Source organism: Pseudorasbora parva, chromosome 5, assembly GCF_024679245.1.
Source record: "Pseudorasbora parva isolate DD20220531a chromosome 5, ASM2467924v1, whole genome shotgun sequence".
Lineage (NCBI taxonomy): Eukaryota > Metazoa > Chordata > Actinopteri > Cypriniformes > Gobionidae > Pseudorasbora > Pseudorasbora parva.
In genome coordinates, this window is record NC_090176.1 from 4,107,753 (window position 1) to 4,129,447 (window position 21,695).

Genomic DNA, 21,695 nt, shown 5'->3' on the forward strand with positions numbered 1-21,695 from the left:
TCTTGGAAAAAGGCAATTAAGCTCACCATGAGGTTTCTGTAGTGTAGTGGTTATCACGTTCGCCTAACACGCGAAAGGTCCTCGGTTCGAAACCGAGCAGAAACAGCGGTCAGCTTTTGACAGAAAGTATAGATTGTTTGCGACGCTAAGAGTATTTAGCTCTCTTTTACATTATACGTTTTTTAAAATTCGTGATTCGCAAGACTTCCTTATGCTACTTCAAGACAGGTTTCCATAGTGTAGTGGTTATCACGTTCGCCTCACACGCGAAAGGTCCCCAGTTCGAAACTGGGTGGAAACATCTTGAGTAATTTTTACTATATGTGCTGAAATGGCTCTCAGGTTAGTGGATTTCCATGCTACAAAGGCTGTAATTTCAAGCTATTTGGAGGCAATCATACAAAGGACCTCAAGTCAGACTGCCATGATGAATTAGCTCTGTCCTGTTGTTTGTGGAATCTACACAGACTGACACTCTGCTTGCAGTGCATATTATTGGATGAACCTGTCTTGGAAAAAGACCACTCAACCCAAAGTGAAGTTTCTGTAGTGTAGTGGTTATCACGTTCGCCTAACACGCGAAAGGTCCTCGGTTTGAAACCGAGCAGAAACAACGACCAACTTTTGACAGAAAGTATGAATTGTTTGCAACGCCAAGAGTATCTATCTCCCTTTTACATTATACACATTTTAATTTGTGAGTCTGAAGATTTTCTTCTGCTTCCTGAAGACAGGTTTCCATAGTGTAGTGGTTATCACGTTCGCCTCACACGCGAAAGGTCCCCAGTTCGAAACTGGGTGGAAACAACTTGAGCAATTTTTACTATATGTGCTGAAATGGCTCTAAGGTAAGTGGATATCCAGCTACAAAGGCTAAAAGCTATTTGAAGGCAATCATACTAAGGATCTCAAGCCAGACTCCAATGGTGAATTATCTCTGTTCTGTTGTTTGTGGAATCTACACAGACTGACACTCTGATTGCAGGGCAGATTATGGGATGAACGTGTCTTGGAAAAAGGCAATTAAGCTCACCATGAGGTTTCTGTAGTGTAGTGGTTATCACGTTCGCCTAACACGCGACAGGTCCTCGGTTCGAAACCGAGCAGAAACAGCGGTCAGCTTTTGACAGAAAGTATAGATTGTTTGCGACGCTAAGAGTATTTAGCTCTCTTTTACATTATACGTTTTTTAAAATTCGTGATTCGCAAGACTTCCTTATGCTACTTCAAGACAGGTTTCCATAGTGTAGTGGTTATCACGTTCGCCTCACACGCGAAAGGTCCTCAGTTCGAAACTGGGTGGAAACATCTTGAGTAATTTTTACTATATGTGCTGAAATGGCTCTCAGGTTAGTGGATTTCCATGCTACAAAGGCTATAATTTCAAGCTATTTGGAGGCAATCATACTAAGGACCTCAAGTCAGACTACCATGATGAATTAGCTCTGTCCTGTTGTTTGTGGAATCTACACAGACTGACACTCTGCTTGCAGTGCATATTATTGGATGAACCTGTCTTGGAAAAAGACCACTCAACCCAAAGTGAAGTTTCTGTAGTGTAGTGGTTATCACGTTCGCCTAACACGCGAAAGGTCCTCGGTTCGAAACCGAGCAGAAACAACGACCAACTTTTGACAGAAAGTATGAATTGTTTGCAACGCCAAGAGTATCTATCTCCTTTTACATTATACACATTTTAATTTGTGAGTCTGAAGATTTTCTTCTGCTTCCTGAAGACAGGTTTCCATAGTGTAGTGGTTATCACGTTCGCCTCACACGTGAAAGGTCCCCAGTTCGAAACTGGGTGGAAACAACTTGAGCAATTTTTACTATATGTGCTGAAATGGCTCTAAGGTAAGTGGATATCCAGCTACAAAGGCTAAAAGCTATTTGAAGGCAATCATACTAAGGATCTCAAGCCAGACTCCAATGGTGAATTATCTCTGTTCTGTTGTTTGTGGAATCTACACAGACTGACACTCTGCTTGCGGTGCAGATTATGGGATGAACCTGTCTTGGAAAAAGGCCACTAAACTCACTGTGAGGTTTCTGTAGTGTAGTGGTTATCACGTTCGCTTTACACGCGAAAGGTCCCCATTTCGAAACTGGGCAGAAACAAATTGAGTGTTTTTTAACTAAACATGCTGAAATGGATCTCCGGCAAGCGCATTTCCACACTACAAAGGCTCCAATTTCAAGCTAGTTGAAGGCAATCGTGCTAAGGATCTCAAGACAGACTACCAAGCCCAATGAGCACTTTCCTGTTGCTTGTGGAATTTACACAGACCAACACTCTGATTGCAGGGCAGATTATGGGATGAACCTGTCTTGGAAAAAGGCAATTAAGCTCACCATGAGGTTTCTGTAGTGTAGTGGTTATCACGTTCGCCTAACACGCGAAAGGTCCTCGGTTCGAAACCGAGCAGAAACAGCGGTCAGCTTTTGACAGAAAGTATAGATTGTTTGCGACGCTAAGAGTATTTAGCTCTCTTTTACATTATACGTTTTTTAAAATTCGTGATTCGCAAGACTTCCTTATGCTACCTCAAGACAGGTTTCCATAGTGTAGTGGTTATCACGTTCGCCTCACACGCGAAAGGTCCCCAGTTCGAAACTGGGTGGAAACATCTTGAGTAATTTTTACTATATGTGCTGAAATGGCTCTCAGGTTAGTGGATTTCCATGCTACAAAGGCTGTAATTTCAAGCTATTTGGAGGCAATCATACTAAGGACCTCAAGTCAGACTACCATGATGAATTAGCTCTGTCCTGTTGTTTGTGGAATCTACACAGACTGACACTCTGCTTGCAGTGCATATTATTGGATGAACCTGTCTTGGAAAAAGACCACTCAACCCAAAGTGAAGTTTCTGTAGTGTAGTGGTTATCACGTTCGCCTAACACGCGAAAGGTCCTCGGTTCGAAACCGAGCAGAAACAGCGGCAAACTTTTGACAGAAAGTATGAATTGTTTGCAACGCCAAGAGTATCTATCTCCCTTTTACATTATACACATTTTAATTTGTGAGTCTGAAGATTTTCTTCTGCTTCCTGAAGACAGATTTCCATAGTGTAGTGGTTATCACGTTCGCCTCACACGCGAAAGGTCCCCAGTTCGAAACTGGGTGGAAACAACTTGAGCAATTTTTACTATATGTGCTGAAATGGCTCTAAGGTAAGTGGATATCCAGCTACAAAGGCTAAAAGCTATTTGAAGGCAATCATACTAAGGATCTCAAGCCAGACTCCAATGGTGAATTATCTCTGTTCTGTTGTTTGTGGAATCTACACAGACTGACACTCTGCTTGCGGTGCAGATTATGGGATGAACCTGTCTTGGAAAAAGGCCACTAAACTCACTGTGAGGTTTCTGTAGTGTAGTGGTTATCACATTCGCTTTACACGCGAAAGGTCCCCAGTTCGAAACTGGGCAGAAACAAATTGAGTGTTTTTGAACTAAACATGCTGAAATGGATCTCCGGCAAGCGCATTTCCACACTACAAAGGCTCCAATTTCAAGCTAGTTGAAGGCAATCGTGCTAAGGATCTCAAGACAGACTACCAAGCCCAATGAGCACTTTCCTGTTGCTTGTGGAATTTACACAGACCAACACTCTGATTGCAGGGCAGATTATGGGATGAACCTGTCTTGGAAAAAGGCAATTAAGCTCACCGTGAGGTTTCTGTAGTGTAGTGGTTATCACGTTCGCCTAACACGCGAAAGGTCCTCGGTTCGAAACCGAGCAGAAACAGCGGTCAGCTTTTGACAGAAAGTATAGATTGTTTGCGACGCTAAGAGTATTTAGCTCTCTTTTACATTATACGTTTTTTAAAATTCGTGATTCGCAAGACTTCCTTATTCTACCTCAAGACAGGTTTCCATAGTGTAGTGGTTATCACGTTCGCCTCACACGCGAAAGGTCCCCAGTTCGAAACTGGGTGGAAACATCTTGAGTAATTTTTACTATATGTGCTGAAATGGCTCTCAGGTTAGTGGATTTCCATGCTACAAAGGCTGTAATTTCAAGCTATTTGGAGGCAATCATACAAAGGACCTCAAGTCAGACTGCCATGATGAATTAGCTCTGTCCTGTTGTTTGTGGAATCTACACAGACTGACACTCTGCTTGCAGTGCATATTATTGGATGAACCTGTCTTGGAAAATGACCACTCAACCCAAAGTGAAGTTTCTGTAGTGTAGTGGTTATCACGTTCGCCTAACACGCGAAAGGTCCTCGGTTCGAAACCGAGCAGAAACAGCGATCAACTTTTGACAGAAAGTATGAATTGTTTGCAACGCCAAGAGTATCTATCTCCCTTTTACGTTATACACATTTTAATTTGTGAGTCTGAAGATTTTCTTCTGCTTCCTGAAGACAGGTTTCCATAGTGTAGTGGTTATCACGTTCGCCTCACACGCGAAAGGTCCCCAGTTCGAAACTGGGTGGAAACAACTTGAGCAATTTTTACTATATGTGCTGAAATGGCTCTAAGGTAAGTGGATATCCAGCTACAAAGGCTAAAAGCTATTTGAAGGCAATCATACTAAGGATCTCAAGCCAGACTCCAATGGTGAATTATCTCTGTTCTGTTGTTTGTGGAATCTACACAGACTGACACTCTGCTTGCGGTGCAGATTATGGGATGAACCTGTCTTGGAAAAAGGCCACTAAACTCACTGTGAGGTTTCTGTAGTGTAGTGGTTATCACGTTCGCTTTACACGCGAAAGGTCCCCAGTTCGAAACTGGGCAGAAACAAATTGAGTGTTTTTTAACTAAACATGCTGAAATGGATCTCCGGCAAGCGCATTTCCACACTACAAAGGCTCCAATTTCAAGCTAGTTGAAGGCAATCGTGCTAAGGATCTCAAGACAGACTACCAAGCCCAATGAGCACTTTCCTGTTGCTTGTGGAATTTACACAGACCAACACTCTGATTGCAGGGCAGATTATGGGATGAACCTGTCTTGGAAAAAGGCAATTAAGCTCACCGTGAGGTTTCTGTAGTGTAGTGGTTATCACGTTCGCCTAACACGCGAAAGGTCCTCGGTTCGAAACCGAGCAGAAACAGCGGTCAGCTTTTGACAGAAAGTATAGATTGTTTGCGACGCTAAGAGTATTTAGCTCTCTTTTACATTATACGTTTTTTAAAATTCGTGATTCGCAAGACTTCCTTATTCTACCTCAAGACAGGTTTCCATAGTGTAGTGGTTATCACGTTCGCCTCACACGCGAAAGGTCCCCAGTTCGAAACTGGGTGGAAACATCTTGAGTAATTTTTACTATATGTGCTGAAATGGCTCTCAGGTTAGTGGATTTCCATGCTACAAAGGCTGTAATTTCAAGCTATTTGGAGGCAATCATACAAAGGACCTCAAGTCAGACTGCCATGATGAATTAGCTCTGTCCTGTTGTTTGTGGAATCTACACAGACTGACACTCTGCTTGCAGTGCATATTATTGGATGAACCTGTCTTGGAAAATGACCACTCAACCCAAAGTGAAGTTTCTGTAGTGTAGTGGTTATCACGTTCGCCTAACACGCGAAAGGTCCTCGGTTCGAAACCGAGCAGAAACAGCGATCAACTTTTGACAGAAAGTATGAATTGTTTGCAACGCCAAGAGTATCTATCTCCCTTTTACGTTATACACATTTTAATTTGTGAGTCTGAAGATTTTCTTCTGCTTCCTGAAGACAGGTTTCCATAGTGTAGTGGTTATCACGTTCGCCTCACACGCGAAAGGTCCCCAGTTCGAAACTGGGTGGAAACAACTTGAGCAATTTTTACTATATGTGCTGAAATGGCTCTAAGGTAAGTGGATATCCAGCTACAAAGGCTAAAAGCTATTTGAAGGCAATCATACTAAGGATCTCAAGCCAGACACCAATGGTGAATTATCTCTGTTCTGTTGTTTGTGGAATCTACACAGACTGACACTCTGCTTGCGGTGCAGATTATGGGATGAACCTGTCTTGGAAAAAGGCCACTAAACTCACTGTGAGGTTTCTGTAGTGTAGTGGTTATCACGTTCGCTTTACACGCGAAAGGTCCCCAGTTCGAAACTGGGCAGAAACAAATTGAGTGTTTTTTAACTAAACATGCTGAAATGGATCTCCGGCAAGCGCATTTCCACACTACAAAGGCTCCAATTTCAAGCTAGTTGAAGGCAATCGTGCTAAGGATCTCAAGACAGACTACCAAGCCCAATGAGCACTTTCCTGTTGCTTGTGGAATTTACACAGACCAACACTCTGATTGCAGGGCAGATTATGGGATGAACCTGTCTTGGAAAAAGGCAATTAAGCTCACCATGAGGTTTCTGTAGTGTAGTGGTTATCACGTTTGCCTAACACGCGAAAGGTCCTCGGTTCGAAACCGAGCAGAAACAGCGGTCAGCTTTTGACAGAAAGTATAGATTGTTTGCGACGCTAAGAGTATTTAGCTCTCTTTTACATTATACGTTTTTTAAAATTCGTGATTCGCAAGACTTCCTTATGCTACCTCAAGACAGGTTTCCATAGTGTAGTGGTTATCACGTTCGCCTCACACGCGAAAGGTCCCCAGTTCGAAACTGGGTGGAAACATCTTGAGTAATTTTTACTATATGTGCTGAAATGGCTCTCAGGTTAGTGGATTTCCATGCTACAAAGGCTGTAATTTCAAGCTATTTGGAGGCAATCATACAAAGGACCTCAAGTCAGACTGCCATGATGAATTAGCTCTGTCCTGTTGTTTGTGGAATCTACACAGACTGACACTCTGCTTGCAGTGCATATTATTGGATGAACCTGTCTTGGAAAAAGACCACTCAACCCAAAGTGAAGTTTCTGTAGTGTAGTGGTTATCACGTTCGCCTAACACGCGAAAGGTCCTCGGTTCGAAACCGAGCAGAAACAGCGACCAACTTTTGACAGAAAGTATGAATTGTTTGCAACGCCAAGAGTATCTATCTCCATTTTACGTTATACACATTTTAATTTGTGAGTCTGAAGATTTTCTTCTGCTTCCTGAAGACAGGTTTCCATAGTGTAGTGGTTATCACGTTCGCCTCACACGCGAAAGGTCCCCAGTTCGAAACTGGGTGGAAACAACTTGAGCAATTTTTACTATATGTGCTGAAATGGCTCTAAGGTAAGTGGATATCCAGCTACAAAGGCTAAAAGCTATTTTAAGGCAATCATACTAAGGATCTCAAGCCAGACTCCAATGGTGAATTATCTCTGTTCTGTTGTTTGTGGAATCTACACAGACTGACACTCTGCTTGCGGTGCAGATTATGGGATGAACCTGTCTTGGAAAAAGGCCACTAAACTCACTGTGAGGTTTCTCTAGTGTAGTGGTTATCACGTTCGCTTTACACGCGAAAGGTCCCCAGTTCGAAACTGGGCAGAAACAAATTGAGTGTTTTTTAACTAAACATGCTGAAATGGATCTCCGGCAAGCGCATTTCCACACTACAAAGGCTCCAATTTCAAGCTAGTTGAAGGCAATCGTGCTAAGGATCTCAAGACAGACTACCAAGCCCAATGAGCACTTTCCTGTTGCTTGTGGAATTTACACAGACCAACACTCTGATTGCAGGGCAGATTATGGGATGAACCTGTCTTGGAAAAAGGCAATTAAGCTCACCATGAGGTTTCTGTAGTGTAGTGGTTATCACGTTCGCCTAACACGCGAAAGGTCCTCGGTTCGAAACCGAGCAGAAACAGCGACCAACTTTTGACAGAAAGTATGAATTGTTTGCAACGCCAAGAGTATCTATCTCCCTTTTACATTATACACATTTTAATTTGTGAGTCTGAAGATTTTCTTCTGCTTCCTGAAGACAGGTTTCCATAGTGTAGTGGTTATCACGTTCGCCTCACACGCGAAAGGTCCCCAGTTCGAAACTGGGTGGAAACAACTTGAGCAATTTTTACTATATGTGCTGAAATGGCTCTAAGGTAAGTGGATATCCAGCTACAAAGGCTAAAAGCTATTTGAAGGCAATCATACTAAGGATCTCAAGCCAGACTCCAATGGTGAATTATCTCTGTTCTGTTGTTTGTGGAATCTACACAGACTGACACTCTGCTTGCGGTGCAGATTATGGGATGAACCTGTCTTGGAAAAAGGCCACTAAACTCACTGTGAGGTTTCTCTAGTGTAGTGGTTATCACGTTCGCTTTACATGCGAAAGGTCCCCAGTTCGAAACTGGGCAGAAACAAATTGAGTGTTTTTTAACTAAACATGCTGAAATGGATCTCCGGCAAGCGCATTTCCACACTACAAAGGCTCCAATTTCAAGCTAGTTGAAGGCAATCGTGCTAAGGATCTCAAGACAGACTACCAAGCCCAATGAGCACTTTCCTGTTGCTTGTGGAATTTACACAGACCAACACTCTGATTGCAGGGCAGATTATGGGATGAACCTGTCTTGGAAAAAGGCAATTAAGCTCACCATGAGGTTTCTGTAGTGTAGTGGTTATCACGTTCGCCTAACACGCGAAAGGTCCTCGGTTCGAAACCGAGCAGAAACAGCGACCAACTTTTGACAGAAAGTATGAATTGTTTGCAACGCCAAGAGTATCTATCTCCCTATTACATTATACACATTTTAATTTGTGAGTCTGAAGATTTTCTTCTGCTTCCTGATGACAGGTTTCCATAGTGTAGTGGTTATCACGTTCGCCTCACACGCGAAAGGTCCCCAGTTCGAAACTGGGTGGAAACAACTTGAGCAATTTTTACTATATGTGCTGAAATGGCTCTAAGGTAAGTGGATATCCAGCTACAAAGGCTAAAAGCTATTTGAAGGCAATCATACTAAGGATCTCAAGCCAGACTCCAATGGTGAATTATCTCTGTTCTGTTGTTTGTGGAATCTACACAGACTGACACTCTGCTTGCGGTGCAGATTATGGGATTAACCTGTCTTGGAAAAAGGCCACTAAACTCACTGTGAGGTTTCTGTAGTGTAGTGGTTATCACGTTCGCTTTACACGCGAAAGGTCCCCAGTTCGAAACTGGGCAGAAACAAATTGAGTGTTTTTTAACTAAACATGCTGAAATGGATCTCCGGCAAGCGCATTTCCACACTACAAAGGCTCCAATTTCAAGCTAGTTGAAGGCAATCGTGCTAAGGATCTCAAGACAGACTACCAAGCCCAATGAGCACTTTCCTGTTGCTTGTGGAATTTACACAGACCAACACTCTGATTGCAGGGCAGATTATGGGATGAACCTGTCTTGGAAAAAGGCAATTAAGCTCACCATGAGGTTTCTGTAGTGTAGTGGTTATCACGTTCGCCTAACACGCGAAAGGTCCTCGGTTCGAAACCGAGCAGAAACAGCGACCAACTTTTGACAGAAAGTATGAATTGTTTGCAACGCCAAGAGTATCTATCTCCCTTTTACATTATACACATTTTAATTTGTGAGTCTGAAGATTTTCTTCTGCTTCCTGAAGACAGGTTTCCATAGTGTAGTGGTTATCACGTTCGCCTCACACGCGAAAGGTCCCCAGTTCGAAACTGGGTGGAAACAACTTGAGCAATTTTTACTATATGTGCTGAAATGGCTCTAAGGTAAGTGGATATCCAGCTACAAAGGCTAAAAGCTATTTGAAGGCAATCATACTAAGGATCTCAAGCCAGACTCCAATGGTGAATTATCTCTGTTCTGTTGTTTGTGGAATCTACACAGACTGACACTCTGCTTGCGGTGCAGATTATGGGATGAACCTGTCTTGGAAAAAGGCCACTAAACTCACTGTGAGGTTTCTCTAGTGTAGTGGTTATCACGTTCGCTTTACATGCGAAAGGTCCCCAGTTCGAAACTGGGCAGAAACAAATTGAGTGTTTTTTAACTAAACATGCTGAAATGGATCTCCGGCAAGCGCATTTCCACACTACAAAGGCTCCAATTTCAAGCTAGTTGAAGGCAATCGTGCTAAGGATCTCAAGACAGACTACCAAGCCCAATGAGCACTTTCCTGTTGCTTGTGGAATTTACACAGACCAACACTCTGATTGCAGGGCAGATTATGGGATGAACCTGTCTTGGAAAAAGGCAATTAAGCTCACCATGAGGTTTCTGTAGTGTAGTGGTTATCACGTTCGCCTAACACGCGAAAGGTCCTCGGTTCGAAACCGAGCAGAAACAGCGACCAACTTTTGACAGAAAGTATGAATTGTTTGCAACGCCAAGAGTATCTATCTCCCTTTTACATTATACACATTTTAATTTGTGAGTCTGAAGATTTTCTTCTGCTTCCTGATGACAGGTTTCCATAGTGTAGTGGTTATCACGTTCGCCTCACACGCGAAAGGTCCCCAGTTCGAAACTGGGTGGAAACAACTTGAGCAATTTTTACTATATGTGCTGAAATGGCTCTAAGGTAAGTGGATATCCAGCTACAAAGGCTAAAAGCTATTTGAAGGCAATCATACTAAGGATCTCAAGCCAGACTCCAATGGTGAATTATCTCTGTTCTGTTGTTTGTGGAATCTACACAGACTGACACTCTGCTTGCGGTGCAGATTATGGGATTAACCTGTCTTGGAAAAAGGCCACTAAACTCACTGTGAGGTTTCTGTAGTGTAGTGGTTATCACGTTCGCTTTACACGCGAAAGGTCCCCAGTTCGAAACTGGGCAGAAACAAATTGAGTGTTTTTTAACTAAACATGCTGAAATGGATCTCCGGCAAGCGCATTTCCACACTACAAAGGCTCCAATTTCAAGCTAGTTGAAGGCAATCGTGCTAAGGATCTCAAGACAGACTACCAAGCCCAATGAGCACTTTCCTGTTGCTTGTGGAATTTACACAGACCAACACTCTGATTGCAGGGCAGATTATGGGATGAACCTGTCTTGGAAAAAGGCAATTAAGCTCACCATGAGGTTTCTGTAGTGTAGTGGTTATCACGTTCGCCTAACACGCGAAAGGTCCTCGTTTCGAAACCGAGCAGAAACAGCGGTCAGCTTTTGACTGAAAGTATAGATTGTTTGCGACGCTAAGATTATTTAGCTCTCTTTTACATTATACGTTTTTTAAAATTCGTGATTCGCAAAACTTCCTTATGCTACCTCAAGACAGGTTTCCATAGTGTAGTGGTTATCACGTTCGCCTCACACGCGAAAGGTCCCCAGTTCGAAACTGGGTGGAAACATCTTGAGTAATTTTTACTATATGTGCTGAAATGGCTCTCAGGTTAGTGGATTTCCATGCTACAAAGTCTGTAATTTCAAGCTATTTGGAGGCAATCATACTAAGGACCTCAAGTCAGACTACCATGATGAATTAGCTCTGTCCTGTTGTTTGTGGAATCTACACAGACTGACACTCTGCTTGCAGTGCATATTATTGGATGAACCTGTCTTGGAAAAAGACCACTCAACCCAAAGTGAAGTTTCTGTAGTGTAGTGGTTATCACGTTCGCCTAACACGCGAAATGTCCTCGGTTCGAAACCGAGCAGAAACAGCGACCAACTTTTGACAGAAAGTATGAATTGTTTGCAACGCCAAGAGTATCTATCTCCCTTTTACATTATACACATTTTAATTTGTGAGTCTGAAGATTTTCTTCTGCTTCCTGAAGACAGGTTTCCATAGTGTAGTGGTTATCACGTTCGCCTCACACGCGAAAGGTCCCCAGTTCTAAACTGGGTGGAAACAACTTGAGGATTTTTTACTATATGTGCTGAAATGGCTCTAAGGTAAGTGGATATCCAGCTACAAAGGCTAAAAGCTATTTGAAGGCAATCATACTAAGGATCTCAAGCCAGACTCCAATGGTGAATTATCTCTGTTCTGTTGTTTGTGGAATCTACACAGACTGACACTCTGCTTGCGGTGCAGATTATGGGATGAACCTGTCTTGGAAAAAGGCCACTAAACTCACTGTGAGGTTTCTGTAGTGTAGTGGTTATCACGTTCGCTTTACATGCGAAAGGTCCCCAGTTCGAAACTGGGCAGAAACAAATTGAGTGTTTTTTAACTAAACATGCTGAAATGGATCTCCGGCAAGCGCATTTCCACACTACAAAGGCTCCAATTTCAAGCTAGTTGAAGGCAATCGTGCTAAGGATCTCAAGACAGACTACCAAGCCCAATGAGCACTTTCCTGTTGCTTGTGGAATTTACACAGACCAACACTCTGATTGCAGGGCAGATTATGGGATGAACCTGTCTTGGAAAAAGGCAATTAAGCTCACCATGAGGTTTCTGTAGTGTAGTGGTTATCACGTTCGCCTAACACGCGAAAGGTCCTCGGTTCGAAACCGAGCAGAAACAGCGGTCAGCTTTTGACAGAAAGTATAGATTGTTTGCGACGCTAAGAGTATTTAGCTCTCTTTTACATTATACGTTTTTTAAAATTCGTGATTCGCAAGACTTCCTTATGCTACTTCAAGACAGGTTTCCATAGTGTAGTGGTTATCACGTTCGACACACACGCGAAAGGTCCTCAGTTCGAAACTGGGTGGAAACATCTTGAGTAATTTTTACTATATGTGCTGAAATGGCTCTCAGGTTAGTGGATTTCCATGCTACAAAGGCTATAATTTCAAGCTATTTGGAGGCAATCATACTAAGGACCTCAAGTCAGACTACCATGATGAATTAGCTCTGTCCTGTTGTTTGTGGAATCTACACAGACTGACACTCTGCTTGCAGTGCATATTATTGGATGAACCTGTCTTGGAAAAAGACCACTCAACCCAAAGTGAAGTTTCTGTAGTGTAGTGGTTATCACGTTCGCCTAACACGCGAAAGGTCCTCGGTTCGAAACCGAGCAGAAACAGCGACCAACTTTTGACAGAAAGTATGAATTGTTTGCAACGCCAAGAGTATCTATCTCCCTTTTACATTATACACATTTTAATTTGTGAGTCTGAAGATTTTCTTCTGCTTCCTGAAGACAGGTTTCCATAGTGTAGTGGTTATCATGTTCGCGTCACACGCGAAAGGTCCCCAGTTCGAAACTGGGTGGAAACAACTTGAGCAATTTTTACTATATGTGCTGAAATGGCTCTAAGGTAAGTGGATATCCAGCTACAAAGGCTAAAAGCTATTTGAAGGCAATCATACTAAGGATCTCAAGCCAGACTCCAATGGTGAATTATCTCTGTTCTGTTGTTTGTGGAATCTACACAGACTGACACTCTGCGTGCGGTGCAGATTATGGGATGAACCTGTCTTGGAAAAAGGCCACTAAACTCACTGTGAGGTTTCTGTAGTGTAGTGGTTATCACGTTCGCTTTACACGCGAAAGGTCCCCAGTTCGAAACTGGGCAGAAACAAATTGAGTGTTTTTTAACTAAACATGCTGAAATGGATCTCCGGCAAGCGCATTTCCACACTACAAAGGCTCCAATTTCAAGCTAGTTGAAGGCAATCGTGCTAAGGATCTCAAGACAGACTACCAAGCCCAATGAGCACTTTCCTGTTGCTTGTGGAATTTACACAGACCAACACTCTGATTGCAGGGCAGATTATGGGATGAACCTGTCTTGGAAAAAGGCAATTAAGCTCACCATGAGGTTTCTGTAGTGTAGTGGTTATCACGTTCGCCTAATACGCGAAAGGTCCTCGGTTCGAAACCGAGCAGAAACAGCGGTCAGCTTTTGACAGAAAGTATAGATTGTTTGCGACGCTAAGAGTATTTAGCTCTCTTTTACATTATACGTTTTTTAAAATTCGTGATTCGCAAGACTTCCTTATGCTACCTCAAGACAGGTTTCCATAGTGTAGTGGTTATCACGTTCGCCTCACACGCGAAAGGTCCCCAGTTCGAAACTGGGTGGAAACATCTTGAGTAATTTTTACTATATGTGCTGAAATGGCTCTCAGGTTAGTGGATTTCCATGCTACAAAGGCTATAATTTCAAGCTATTTGGAGGCAATCATACTAAGGACCTCAAGTCAGACTACCATGATGAATTAGCTCTGTCCTGTTGTTTGTGGAATCTACACAGACTGACACTCTGCTTGCAGTGCATATTATTGGATGAACCTGTCTTGGAAAAAGACCACTCAACCCAAAGTGAAGTTTCTGTAGTGTAGTGGTTATCACGTTCGCCTAACACGCGAAAGGTCCTCGGTTCGAAACCGAGCAGAAACAACGACCAACTTTTGACAGAAAGTATGAATTGTTTGCAACGCCAAGAGTATCTATCTCCCTTTTACATTATACACATTTTAATTTGTGAGTCTGAAGATTTTCTTCTGCTTCCTGAAGACAGGTTTCCATAGTGTAGTGGTTATCACGTTCGCCTCACACGCGAAAGGTCCCCAGTTCGAAACTGGGTGGAAACAACTTGAGCAATTTTTACTATATGTGCTGAAATGGCTCTAAGGTAAGTGGATATCCAGCTACAAAGGCTAAAAGCTATTTTAAGGCAATCATACTAAGGATCTCAAGCCAGACTCCAATGGTGAATTATCTCTGTTCTGTTGTTTGTGGAATCTACACAGACTGACACTCTGCTTGCGGTGCAGATTATGGGATGAACCTGTCTTGGAAAAAGGCCACTAAACTCACTGTGAGGTTTCTCTAGTGTAGTGGTTATCACGTTCGCTTTACACGCGAAAGGTCCCCAGTTCGAAACTGGGCAGAAACAAATTGAGTGTTTTTTAACTAAACATGCTGAAATGGATCTCCGGCAAGCGCATTTCCACACTACAAAGGCTCCAATTTCAAGCTAGTTGAAGGCAATCGTGCTAAGGATCTCAAGACAGACTACCAAGCCCAATGAGCACTTTCCTGTTGCTTGTGGAATTTACACAGACCAACACTCTGATTGCAGGGCAGATTATGGGATGAACCTGTCTTGGAAAAAGGCAATTAAGCTCACCATGAGGTTTCTGTAGTGTAGTGGTTATCACGTTCGCCTAACACGCGAAAGGTCCTCGGTTCGAAACCGAGCAGAAACAGCGACCAACTTTTGACAGAAAGTATGAATTGTTTGCAACGCCAAGAGTATCTATCTCCCTTTTACATTATACACATTTTAATTTGTGAGTCTGAAGATTTTCTTCTGCTTCCTGAAGACAGGTTTCCATAGTGTAGTGGTTATCACGTTCGCCTCACACGCGAAAGGTCCCCAGTTCGAAACTGGGTGGAAACAACTTGAGCAATTTTTACTATATGTGCTGAAATGGCTCTAAGGTAAGTGGATATCCAGCTACAAAGGCTAAAAGCTATTTGAAGGCAATCATACTAAGGATCTCAAGCCAGACTCCAATGGTGAATTATCTCTGTTCTGTTGTTTGTGGAATCTACACAGACTGACACTCTGCTTGCGGTGCAGATTATGGGATGAACCTGTCTTGGAAAAAGGCCACTAAACTCACTGTGAGGTTTCTCTAGTGTAGTGGTTATCACGTTCGCTTTACATGCGAAAGGTCCCCAGTTCGAAACTGGGCAGAAACAAATTGAGTGTTTTTTAACTAAACATGCTGAAATGGATCTCCGGCAAGCGCATTTCCACACTACAAAGGCTCCAATTTCAAGCTAGTTGAAGGCAATCGTGCTAAGGATCTCAAGACAGACTACCAAGCCCAATGAGCACTTTCCTGTTGCTTGTGGAATTTACACAGACCAACACTCTGATTGCAGGGCAGATTATGGGATGAACCTGTCTTGGAAAAAGGCAATTAAGCTCACCATGAGGTTTCTGTAGTGTAGTGGTTATCACGTTCGCCTAACACGCGAAAGGTCCTCGGTTCGAAACCGAGCAGAAACAGCGACCAACTTTTGACAGAAAGTATGAATTGTTTGCAACGCCAAGAGTATCTATCTCCCTTTTACATTATACACATTTTAATTTGTGAGTCTGAAGATTTTCTTCTGCTTCCTGAAGACAGGTTTCCATAGTGTAGTGGTTATCACGTTCGCCTCACACGCGAAAGGTCCCCAGTTCGAAACTGGGTGGAAACAACTTGAGCAATTTTTACTATATGTGCTGAAATGGCTCTAAGGTAAGTGGATATCCAGCTACAAAGGCTAAAAGCTATTTGAAGGCAATCATACTAAGGATCTCAAGCCAGACTCCAATGGTGAATTATCTCTGTTCTGTTGTTTGTGGAATCTACACAGACTGACACTCTGCTTGCGGTGCAGATTATGGGATTAACCTGTCTTGGAAAAAGGCCACTAAACTCACTGTGAGGTTTCTGTAGTGTAGTGGTTATCACGTTCGCTTTACACGCGAAAGGTCCCCAGTTCGAAACTGGGCAGAAACAAATTGAGTGTTTTTTAACTAAACATGCTGAAATGGATCTCCGGCAAGCGCATTTCCACACTACAAAGGCTCCAATTTCAAGCTAGTTGAAGGCAATCGTGCTAAGGATCTCAAGACAGACTACCAAGCCCAATGAGCACTTTCCTGTTGCTTGTGGAATTTACACAGACCAACACTCTGATTGCAGGGCAGATTATGGGATGAACCTGTCTTGGAAAAAGGCAGTTAAGCTCACCATGAGGTTTCTGTAGTGTAGTGGTTATCACGTTCGCCTAACACGCGAAAGGTCCTCGGTTCGAAACCGAGCAGAAACAGCGGTCAGCTTTTGACAGAAAGTATAGATTGTTTGCGACGCTAAGAGTATTTAGCTCTCTTTTACATTATATGTTTTTTAAAATTCGTGATTCGCAAGACTTCCTTATGCTACCTCAAGACAGGTTTCCATAGTGTAGTGGTTATCACGTTCGCCTCACACGCGAAAGGTCCCCAGTTCGAAACTGGGTGGAAACATCTTGAGTAATTTTTACTATATGTGCTGAAATGGCTCTCAGGTTAGTGGATTTCCATGCTACAAAGGCTGTAATTTCAAGCTATTTGGAGGCAATCATACTAAGGACCTCAAGTCAGACTACCATGATGAATTAGCTCTGTCCTGTTGTTTGTGGAATCTACACAGACTGACACTCTGCTTGCAGTGCATATTATTGGATGAACCTGTGTTGGAAAAAGACCACTCAACCCAAAGTGAAGTTTCTGTAGTGTAGTGGTTATCACGTTCGCCTGACACGCGAAAGGTCCTCGGTTCGAAACCGAGCAGAAACAGCGACCAACTTTTGACAGAAAGTATGAATTGTTTGCAACGCCAAGAGTATCTATCTCCCTTTTACATTATACACATTTTAATTTGTGAGTCTGAAGATTTTCTTCTGCTTCCTGAAGACAGGTTTCCATAGTGTAGTGGTTATCACGTTCGCCTCACACGCGAAAGGTCCCCAGTTCGAAACTGGGTGGAAACAACTTGAGCAATTTTTACTATATGTGCTGAAATGGCTCTAAGGTAAGTGGATATCCAGCTACAAAGGCTAAAAGCTATTTGAAGGCAATCATACTAAGGATCTCAAGCCAGACTCCAATGGTGAATTATCTCTGTTCTGTTGTTTGTGGAATCTACACAGACTGACACTCTGCTTGCGGTGCAGATTATGGGATGAACCTGTCTTGGAAAAAGGCCACTAAACTCACTGTGAGGTTTCTCTAGTGTAGTGGTTATCACGTTCGCTTTACACGCGAAAGGTCCCCAGTTCAAAACTGGGCAGAAACAAATTGAGTGTTTTTTAACTAAACATGCTGAAATGGATCTCCGGCAAGCGCATTTCCACACTACAAAGGCTCCAATTTCAAGCTAGTTGAAGGCAATCGTGCTAAGGATCTCAAGACAGACTACCAAGCCCAATGAGCACTTTCCTGTTGCTTGTGGAATTTACACAGACCAACACTCTGATTGCAGGGCAGATTATGGGATGAACCTGTCTTGGAAAAAGGCAATTAAGCTCACCATGAGGTTTCTGTAGTGTAGTGGTTATCACGTTCGCCTAACACGCGAAAGGTCCTCGGTTCGAAACCGAGCAGAAACAGCGGTCAGCTTTTGACAGAAAGTATAGATTGTTTGCGACGCTAAGAGTATTTAGCTCTCTTTTACATTATACGTTTTTTAAAATTCGTGATTCGCAAGACTTCCTTATGCTACCTCAAAACAGGTTTCCATAGTGTAGTGGTTATCACGTTCGCCTCACACGCGAAAGGTCCCCAGTTCGAAACTGGGTGGAAACATCTTGAGTAATTTTTACTATATGTGCTGAAATGGCTCTCAGGTTAGTGGATTTCCATGCTACAAAGGCTGTAATTTCAAGCTATTTGGAGGCAATCATACAAAGGACCTCAAGTCAGACTGCCATGATGAATTAGCTCTGTCCTGTTGTTTGTGGAATCTACACAGACTGACACTCTGCTTGCAGTGCATATTATTGGATGAACCTGTCTTGGAAAAAGACCACTCAACCCAAAGTGAAGTTTCTGTAGTGTAGTGGTTATCACGTTCGCCTAACACGCAAAAGGTCCTCGGTTCGAAACCGAGCAGAAACAGCGATCAACTTTTGACAGAAAGTATGAATTGTTTGCAACGCCAAGAGTATCTATCTCCCTTTTACGTTATACACATTTTAATTTGTGAGTCTGAAGATTTTCTTCTGCTTCCTGAAGACAGGTTTCCATAGTGTAGTGGTTATCACATTCGCCTCACACGCGAAAGGTCCCCAGTTCGAAACTGGGTGGAAACAACTTGAGCAATTTTTACTATATGTGCTGAAATGGCTCTAAGGTAAGTGGATATCCAGCTACAAAGGCTAAAAGCTATTTTAAGGCAATCATACTAAGGATCTCAAGCCAGACTCCAATGGTGAATTATCTCTGTTCTGTTGTTTGTGGAATCTACACAGACTGACACTCTGCTTGCGGTGCAGATTATGGGATGAACCTGTCTTGGAAAAAGGCCACTAAACTCACTGTGAGGTTTCTCTAGTGTAGTGGTTATCACGTTCGCTTTACACGCGAAAGGTCCCCAGTTCGAAACTGGGCAGAAACAAATTGAGTGTTTTTTAACTAAACATGCTGAAATGGATCTCCGGCAAGCGCATTTCCACACTACAAAGGCTCCAATTTCAAGCTAGTTGAAGGCAATCGTGCTAAGGATCTCAAGACAGACTACCAAGCCCAATGAGCACTTTCCTGTTGCTTGTGGAATTTACACAGACCAACACTCTGATTGCAGGGCAGATTATGGGATGAACCTGTCTTGGAAAAAGGCAATTAAGCTCACCATGAGGTTTCTGTAGTGTAGTGGTTATCACGTTCGCCTAACACGCGAAAGGTCCTCGGTTCGAAACCGAGCAGAAACAGCGACCAACTTTTGACAGAAAGTATGAATTGTTTGCAACGCCAAGAGTATCTATCTCCCTTTTACATTATACACATTTTAATTTGTGAGTCTGAAGATTTTCTTCTGCTTCCTGAAGACAGGTTTCCATAGTGTAGTGGTTATCACGTTCGCCTCACACGCGAAAGGTCCCCAGTTCGAAACTGGGTGGAAACAACTTGAGCAATTTTTACTATATGTGCTGAAATGGCTCTAAGGTAAGTGGATATCCAGCTACAAAGGCTAAAAGCTATTTGAAGGCAATCATACTAAGGATCTCAAGCCAGACTCCAATGGTGAATTATCTCTGTTCTGTTGTTTGTGGAATCTACACAGACTGACACTCTGCTTGCGGTGCAGATTATGGGATGAACCTGTCTTGGAAAAAGGCCACTAAACTCACTGTGAGGTTTCTCTAGTGTAGTGGTTATCACGTTCGCTTTACACGCGAAAGGTCCCCAGTTCGAAACTGGGCAGAAACAAATTGAGTGTTTTTTAACTAAACATGCTGAAATGGATCTCCGGCAAGCGCATTTCCACACTACAAAGGCTCCAATTTCAAGCTAGTTGAAGGCAATCGTGCTAAGGATCTCAAGACAGACTACCAAGCCCAATGAGCACTTTCCTGTTGCTTGTGGAATTTACACAGACCAACACTCTGATTGCAGGGCAGATTATGGGATGAACCTGTCTTGGAAAAAGGCAATTAAGCTCACCATGAGGTTTCTGTAGTGTAGTGGTTATCACGTTCGCCTAACACGCGAAAGGTCCTCGGTTCGAAACCGAGCAGAAACAGCGACCAACTTTTGACAGAAAGTATGAATTGTTTGCAACGCCAAGAGTATCTATCTCCCTTTTACATTATACACATTTTAATTTGTGAGTCTGAAGATTTTCTTCTGCTTCCTGAAGACAGGTTTCCATAGTGTAGTGGTTATCACGTTCGCCTCACACGCGAAAGGTCCCCAGTTCGAAACTGGGTGGAAACAACTTGAGCAATTTTTACTATATGTGCTGAAATGGCTCTAAGGTAAGCGGATATCCAGCTACAAAGGCTAAAAGCTATTTGAAGGCAATCATACTAAGGATCTCAAGCCAGACTCCAATGGTGAATTATCTCTGTTCTGTTGTTTGTGGAATCTACACAGACTGACACTCTGCTTGCGGTGCAGATTATGGGATGAACCTGTCTTGGAAAAAGGCCACTAAACTCACTGTGAGGTTTCTGTAGTGTAGTGGTTATCACGTTCGCTTTACACGCGAAAGGTCCCCAGTTCGAAACTGAGCAGAAACAAATTGAGTGTTTTTGAACTAAACATGCTGAAATGGATCTCCGGCAAGCGCATTTCCACACTACAAAGGCTCCAATTTCAAGCTAGTTGAAGGCAATCGTGCTAAGGATCTCAAGACAGACTACCAAGCCCAATGAGCACTTTCCTGTTGCTTGTGGAATTTACACAGACCAACACTCTGATTGCAGGGCAGATTATGGGATGAACCTGTCTTGGAAAAAGGCAATTAAGCTCACCATGAGGTTTCTGTAGTGTAGTGGTTATCACGTTCGCCTAACACGCGAAAGGTCCTCGGTTCGAAACCGAGCAGAAACAGCGGTCAGCTTTTGACAGAAAGTATAGATTGTTTGCGACGCTAAGAGTATTTAGCTCTCTTTTACATTATACGTTTTTTAAAATTCGTGATTCGCAAGACTTCCTTATGCTACCTCAAGACAGGTTTCCATAGTGTAGTGGTTATCACGTTCGCCTCACACGCGAAAGGTCCCCAGTTCGAAACTGGGTGGAAACATCTTGAGTAATTTTTACTATATGTGCTGAAATGGCTCTCAGGTTAGTGGATTTCCATGCTACAAAGGCTGTAATTTCAAGCTATTTGGAGGCAATCATACAAAGGACCTCAAGTCAGACTGCCATGATGAATTAGCTCTGTCCTGTTGTTTGTGGAATCTACACAGACTGACACTCTGCTTGCAGTGCATATTATTGGATGAACCTGTCTTGGAAAAAGACCACTCAACCCAAAGTGAAGTTTCTGTAGTGTAGTGGTTATCACGTTCGCCTAACACGCGAAAGGTCCTCGGTTCGAAACCGAGCAGAAACAGCGACCAACTTTTGACAGAAAGTATGAATTGTTTGCAACGCCAAGAGTATCTATCTCCCTTTTACGTTATACACATTTTAATTTGTGAGTCTGAAGATTTTCTTCTGCTTCCTGAAGACAGGTTTCCATAGTGTAGTGGTTATCACATTCGCCTCACACGCGAAAGGTCCCCAGTTCGAAACTGGGTGGAAACAACTTGAGCAATTTTTACTATATGTGCTGAAATGGCTCTAAGGTAAGCGGATATCCAGCTACAAAGGCTAAAAGCTATTTGAAGGCAATCATACTAAGGATCTCAAGCCAGACTCCAATGGTGAATTATCTCTGTTCTGTTGTTTGTGGAATCTACACAGACTGACACTCTGCTTGCGGTGCAGATT

At 42.9% G+C, this 21,695-nt stretch overlaps 57 non-coding genes across 57 annotated transcripts; all 57 read left to right on the forward strand.

Annotated features, from left to right (window-relative positions):
• The first annotated feature begins 32 nt into the window (after positions 1 to 32).
• trnav-aac (transfer RNA valine (anticodon AAC)) lies at positions 33 to 105 on the forward strand. Its single transcript has one exon. It is a non-coding gene; the product is annotated as a tRNA-Val (tRNA).
• A 1,442-nt stretch (positions 106 to 1,547) lies between these two features.
• On the forward strand, positions 1,548 to 1,620 carry trnav-aac (transfer RNA valine (anticodon AAC)). Its single transcript has one exon. It is a non-coding gene; the product is annotated as a tRNA-Val (tRNA).
• Positions 1,621 to 2,045: 425 nt separating this feature from the next.
• Positions 2,046 to 2,118, forward strand: trnav-uac (transfer RNA valine (anticodon UAC)). Its single transcript has one exon. It is a non-coding gene; the product is annotated as a tRNA-Val (tRNA).
• A 240-nt stretch (positions 2,119 to 2,358) lies between these two features.
• Positions 2,359 to 2,431, forward strand: trnav-aac (transfer RNA valine (anticodon AAC)). The gene has a single exon. It is a non-coding gene; the product is annotated as a tRNA-Val (tRNA).
• Positions 2,432 to 2,866: 435 nt separating this feature from the next.
• On the forward strand, positions 2,867 to 2,939 carry trnav-aac (transfer RNA valine (anticodon AAC)). Its single transcript has one exon. It is a non-coding gene; the product is annotated as a tRNA-Val (tRNA).
• Positions 2,940 to 3,365: 426 nt separating this feature from the next.
• On the forward strand, positions 3,366 to 3,438 carry trnav-uac (transfer RNA valine (anticodon UAC)). Its single transcript has one exon. It is a non-coding gene; the product is annotated as a tRNA-Val (tRNA).
• A 240-nt stretch (positions 3,439 to 3,678) lies between these two features.
• Positions 3,679 to 3,751, forward strand: trnav-aac (transfer RNA valine (anticodon AAC)). The gene has a single exon. It is a non-coding gene; the product is annotated as a tRNA-Val (tRNA).
• A 435-nt stretch (positions 3,752 to 4,186) lies between these two features.
• Positions 4,187 to 4,259, forward strand: trnav-aac (transfer RNA valine (anticodon AAC)). Its single transcript has one exon. It is a non-coding gene; the product is annotated as a tRNA-Val (tRNA).
• A 426-nt stretch (positions 4,260 to 4,685) lies between these two features.
• Positions 4,686 to 4,758, forward strand: trnav-uac (transfer RNA valine (anticodon UAC)). The gene has a single exon. It is a non-coding gene; the product is annotated as a tRNA-Val (tRNA).
• Positions 4,759 to 4,998: 240 nt separating this feature from the next.
• trnav-aac (transfer RNA valine (anticodon AAC)) lies at positions 4,999 to 5,071 on the forward strand. The gene has a single exon. It is a non-coding gene; the product is annotated as a tRNA-Val (tRNA).
• A 435-nt stretch (positions 5,072 to 5,506) lies between these two features.
• trnav-aac (transfer RNA valine (anticodon AAC)) lies at positions 5,507 to 5,579 on the forward strand. The gene has a single exon. It is a non-coding gene; the product is annotated as a tRNA-Val (tRNA).
• Positions 5,580 to 6,005: 426 nt separating this feature from the next.
• On the forward strand, positions 6,006 to 6,078 carry trnav-uac (transfer RNA valine (anticodon UAC)). Its single transcript has one exon. It is a non-coding gene; the product is annotated as a tRNA-Val (tRNA).
• A 748-nt stretch (positions 6,079 to 6,826) lies between these two features.
• trnav-aac (transfer RNA valine (anticodon AAC)) lies at positions 6,827 to 6,899 on the forward strand. The gene has a single exon. It is a non-coding gene; the product is annotated as a tRNA-Val (tRNA).
• A 426-nt stretch (positions 6,900 to 7,325) lies between these two features.
• Positions 7,326 to 7,398, forward strand: trnav-uac (transfer RNA valine (anticodon UAC)). Its single transcript has one exon. It is a non-coding gene; the product is annotated as a tRNA-Val (tRNA).
• A 240-nt stretch (positions 7,399 to 7,638) lies between these two features.
• Positions 7,639 to 7,711, forward strand: trnav-aac (transfer RNA valine (anticodon AAC)). The gene has a single exon. It is a non-coding gene; the product is annotated as a tRNA-Val (tRNA).
• Positions 7,712 to 8,137: 426 nt separating this feature from the next.
• trnav-uac (transfer RNA valine (anticodon UAC)) lies at positions 8,138 to 8,210 on the forward strand. The gene has a single exon. It is a non-coding gene; the product is annotated as a tRNA-Val (tRNA).
• Positions 8,211 to 8,450: 240 nt separating this feature from the next.
• Positions 8,451 to 8,523, forward strand: trnav-aac (transfer RNA valine (anticodon AAC)). Its single transcript has one exon. It is a non-coding gene; the product is annotated as a tRNA-Val (tRNA).
• A 426-nt stretch (positions 8,524 to 8,949) lies between these two features.
• Positions 8,950 to 9,022, forward strand: trnav-uac (transfer RNA valine (anticodon UAC)). Its single transcript has one exon. It is a non-coding gene; the product is annotated as a tRNA-Val (tRNA).
• A 240-nt stretch (positions 9,023 to 9,262) lies between these two features.
• Positions 9,263 to 9,335, forward strand: trnav-aac (transfer RNA valine (anticodon AAC)). Its single transcript has one exon. It is a non-coding gene; the product is annotated as a tRNA-Val (tRNA).
• A 121-nt stretch (positions 9,336 to 9,456) lies between these two features.
• trnav-cac (transfer RNA valine (anticodon CAC)) lies at positions 9,457 to 9,529 on the forward strand. Its single transcript has one exon. It is a non-coding gene; the product is annotated as a tRNA-Val (tRNA).
• A 232-nt stretch (positions 9,530 to 9,761) lies between these two features.
• Positions 9,762 to 9,834, forward strand: trnav-uac (transfer RNA valine (anticodon UAC)). Its single transcript has one exon. It is a non-coding gene; the product is annotated as a tRNA-Val (tRNA).
• Positions 9,835 to 10,074: 240 nt separating this feature from the next.
• trnav-aac (transfer RNA valine (anticodon AAC)) lies at positions 10,075 to 10,147 on the forward strand. Its single transcript has one exon. It is a non-coding gene; the product is annotated as a tRNA-Val (tRNA).
• Positions 10,148 to 10,268: 121 nt separating this feature from the next.
• On the forward strand, positions 10,269 to 10,341 carry trnav-cac (transfer RNA valine (anticodon CAC)). Its single transcript has one exon. It is a non-coding gene; the product is annotated as a tRNA-Val (tRNA).
• A 232-nt stretch (positions 10,342 to 10,573) lies between these two features.
• trnav-uac (transfer RNA valine (anticodon UAC)) lies at positions 10,574 to 10,646 on the forward strand. The gene has a single exon. It is a non-coding gene; the product is annotated as a tRNA-Val (tRNA).
• Positions 10,647 to 11,082: 436 nt separating this feature from the next.
• trnav-cac (transfer RNA valine (anticodon CAC)) lies at positions 11,083 to 11,155 on the forward strand. The gene has a single exon. It is a non-coding gene; the product is annotated as a tRNA-Val (tRNA).
• A 738-nt stretch (positions 11,156 to 11,893) lies between these two features.
• Positions 11,894 to 11,966, forward strand: trnav-uac (transfer RNA valine (anticodon UAC)). Its single transcript has one exon. It is a non-coding gene; the product is annotated as a tRNA-Val (tRNA).
• Positions 11,967 to 12,206: 240 nt separating this feature from the next.
• On the forward strand, positions 12,207 to 12,279 carry trnav-aac (transfer RNA valine (anticodon AAC)). The gene has a single exon. It is a non-coding gene; the product is annotated as a tRNA-Val (tRNA).
• A 435-nt stretch (positions 12,280 to 12,714) lies between these two features.
• trnav-aac (transfer RNA valine (anticodon AAC)) lies at positions 12,715 to 12,787 on the forward strand. The gene has a single exon. It is a non-coding gene; the product is annotated as a tRNA-Val (tRNA).
• A 426-nt stretch (positions 12,788 to 13,213) lies between these two features.
• On the forward strand, positions 13,214 to 13,286 carry trnav-uac (transfer RNA valine (anticodon UAC)). Its single transcript has one exon. It is a non-coding gene; the product is annotated as a tRNA-Val (tRNA).
• A 240-nt stretch (positions 13,287 to 13,526) lies between these two features.
• Positions 13,527 to 13,599, forward strand: trnai-aau (transfer RNA isoleucine (anticodon AAU)). The gene has a single exon. It is a non-coding gene; the product is annotated as a tRNA-Ile (tRNA).
• Positions 13,600 to 13,722: 123 nt separating this feature from the next.
• On the forward strand, positions 13,723 to 13,795 carry trnav-cac (transfer RNA valine (anticodon CAC)). Its single transcript has one exon. It is a non-coding gene; the product is annotated as a tRNA-Val (tRNA).
• Positions 13,796 to 14,034: 239 nt separating this feature from the next.
• Positions 14,035 to 14,107, forward strand: trnav-aac (transfer RNA valine (anticodon AAC)). The gene has a single exon. It is a non-coding gene; the product is annotated as a tRNA-Val (tRNA).
• Positions 14,108 to 14,228: 121 nt separating this feature from the next.
• On the forward strand, positions 14,229 to 14,301 carry trnav-cac (transfer RNA valine (anticodon CAC)). Its single transcript has one exon. It is a non-coding gene; the product is annotated as a tRNA-Val (tRNA).
• Positions 14,302 to 14,533: 232 nt separating this feature from the next.
• On the forward strand, positions 14,534 to 14,606 carry trnav-uac (transfer RNA valine (anticodon UAC)). Its single transcript has one exon. It is a non-coding gene; the product is annotated as a tRNA-Val (tRNA).
• Positions 14,607 to 14,846: 240 nt separating this feature from the next.
• On the forward strand, positions 14,847 to 14,919 carry trnav-aac (transfer RNA valine (anticodon AAC)). Its single transcript has one exon. It is a non-coding gene; the product is annotated as a tRNA-Val (tRNA).
• A 121-nt stretch (positions 14,920 to 15,040) lies between these two features.
• On the forward strand, positions 15,041 to 15,113 carry trnav-cac (transfer RNA valine (anticodon CAC)). Its single transcript has one exon. It is a non-coding gene; the product is annotated as a tRNA-Val (tRNA).
• Positions 15,114 to 15,345: 232 nt separating this feature from the next.
• trnav-uac (transfer RNA valine (anticodon UAC)) lies at positions 15,346 to 15,418 on the forward strand. Its single transcript has one exon. It is a non-coding gene; the product is annotated as a tRNA-Val (tRNA).
• Positions 15,419 to 15,658: 240 nt separating this feature from the next.
• Positions 15,659 to 15,731, forward strand: trnav-aac (transfer RNA valine (anticodon AAC)). Its single transcript has one exon. It is a non-coding gene; the product is annotated as a tRNA-Val (tRNA).
• Positions 15,732 to 15,852: 121 nt separating this feature from the next.
• Positions 15,853 to 15,925, forward strand: trnav-cac (transfer RNA valine (anticodon CAC)). The gene has a single exon. It is a non-coding gene; the product is annotated as a tRNA-Val (tRNA).
• A 232-nt stretch (positions 15,926 to 16,157) lies between these two features.
• trnav-uac (transfer RNA valine (anticodon UAC)) lies at positions 16,158 to 16,230 on the forward strand. Its single transcript has one exon. It is a non-coding gene; the product is annotated as a tRNA-Val (tRNA).
• A 240-nt stretch (positions 16,231 to 16,470) lies between these two features.
• Positions 16,471 to 16,543, forward strand: trnav-aac (transfer RNA valine (anticodon AAC)). The gene has a single exon. It is a non-coding gene; the product is annotated as a tRNA-Val (tRNA).
• Positions 16,544 to 16,666: 123 nt separating this feature from the next.
• On the forward strand, positions 16,667 to 16,739 carry trnav-cac (transfer RNA valine (anticodon CAC)). Its single transcript has one exon. It is a non-coding gene; the product is annotated as a tRNA-Val (tRNA).
• A 239-nt stretch (positions 16,740 to 16,978) lies between these two features.
• Positions 16,979 to 17,051, forward strand: trnav-gac (transfer RNA valine (anticodon GAC)). Its single transcript has one exon. It is a non-coding gene; the product is annotated as a tRNA-Val (tRNA).
• A 121-nt stretch (positions 17,052 to 17,172) lies between these two features.
• trnav-cac (transfer RNA valine (anticodon CAC)) lies at positions 17,173 to 17,245 on the forward strand. Its single transcript has one exon. It is a non-coding gene; the product is annotated as a tRNA-Val (tRNA).
• A 232-nt stretch (positions 17,246 to 17,477) lies between these two features.
• Positions 17,478 to 17,550, forward strand: trnav-uac (transfer RNA valine (anticodon UAC)). Its single transcript has one exon. It is a non-coding gene; the product is annotated as a tRNA-Val (tRNA).
• Positions 17,551 to 17,790: 240 nt separating this feature from the next.
• On the forward strand, positions 17,791 to 17,863 carry trnav-aac (transfer RNA valine (anticodon AAC)). Its single transcript has one exon. It is a non-coding gene; the product is annotated as a tRNA-Val (tRNA).
• A 123-nt stretch (positions 17,864 to 17,986) lies between these two features.
• trnav-cac (transfer RNA valine (anticodon CAC)) lies at positions 17,987 to 18,059 on the forward strand. Its single transcript has one exon. It is a non-coding gene; the product is annotated as a tRNA-Val (tRNA).
• A 738-nt stretch (positions 18,060 to 18,797) lies between these two features.
• On the forward strand, positions 18,798 to 18,870 carry trnav-uac (transfer RNA valine (anticodon UAC)). The gene has a single exon. It is a non-coding gene; the product is annotated as a tRNA-Val (tRNA).
• A 240-nt stretch (positions 18,871 to 19,110) lies between these two features.
• On the forward strand, positions 19,111 to 19,183 carry trnav-aac (transfer RNA valine (anticodon AAC)). Its single transcript has one exon. It is a non-coding gene; the product is annotated as a tRNA-Val (tRNA).
• Positions 19,184 to 19,304: 121 nt separating this feature from the next.
• Positions 19,305 to 19,377, forward strand: trnav-cac (transfer RNA valine (anticodon CAC)). Its single transcript has one exon. It is a non-coding gene; the product is annotated as a tRNA-Val (tRNA).
• A 232-nt stretch (positions 19,378 to 19,609) lies between these two features.
• On the forward strand, positions 19,610 to 19,682 carry trnav-uac (transfer RNA valine (anticodon UAC)). Its single transcript has one exon. It is a non-coding gene; the product is annotated as a tRNA-Val (tRNA).
• Positions 19,683 to 19,922: 240 nt separating this feature from the next.
• On the forward strand, positions 19,923 to 19,995 carry trnav-aac (transfer RNA valine (anticodon AAC)). The gene has a single exon. It is a non-coding gene; the product is annotated as a tRNA-Val (tRNA).
• Positions 19,996 to 20,116: 121 nt separating this feature from the next.
• trnav-cac (transfer RNA valine (anticodon CAC)) lies at positions 20,117 to 20,189 on the forward strand. Its single transcript has one exon. It is a non-coding gene; the product is annotated as a tRNA-Val (tRNA).
• Positions 20,190 to 20,421: 232 nt separating this feature from the next.
• Positions 20,422 to 20,494, forward strand: trnav-uac (transfer RNA valine (anticodon UAC)). The gene has a single exon. It is a non-coding gene; the product is annotated as a tRNA-Val (tRNA).
• Positions 20,495 to 20,734: 240 nt separating this feature from the next.
• Positions 20,735 to 20,807, forward strand: trnav-aac (transfer RNA valine (anticodon AAC)). The gene has a single exon. It is a non-coding gene; the product is annotated as a tRNA-Val (tRNA).
• A 123-nt stretch (positions 20,808 to 20,930) lies between these two features.
• On the forward strand, positions 20,931 to 21,003 carry trnav-cac (transfer RNA valine (anticodon CAC)). Its single transcript has one exon. It is a non-coding gene; the product is annotated as a tRNA-Val (tRNA).
• A 239-nt stretch (positions 21,004 to 21,242) lies between these two features.
• Positions 21,243 to 21,315, forward strand: trnav-aac (transfer RNA valine (anticodon AAC)). The gene has a single exon. It is a non-coding gene; the product is annotated as a tRNA-Val (tRNA).
• The last annotated feature ends 380 nt before the right edge of the window (positions 21,316 to 21,695 follow it).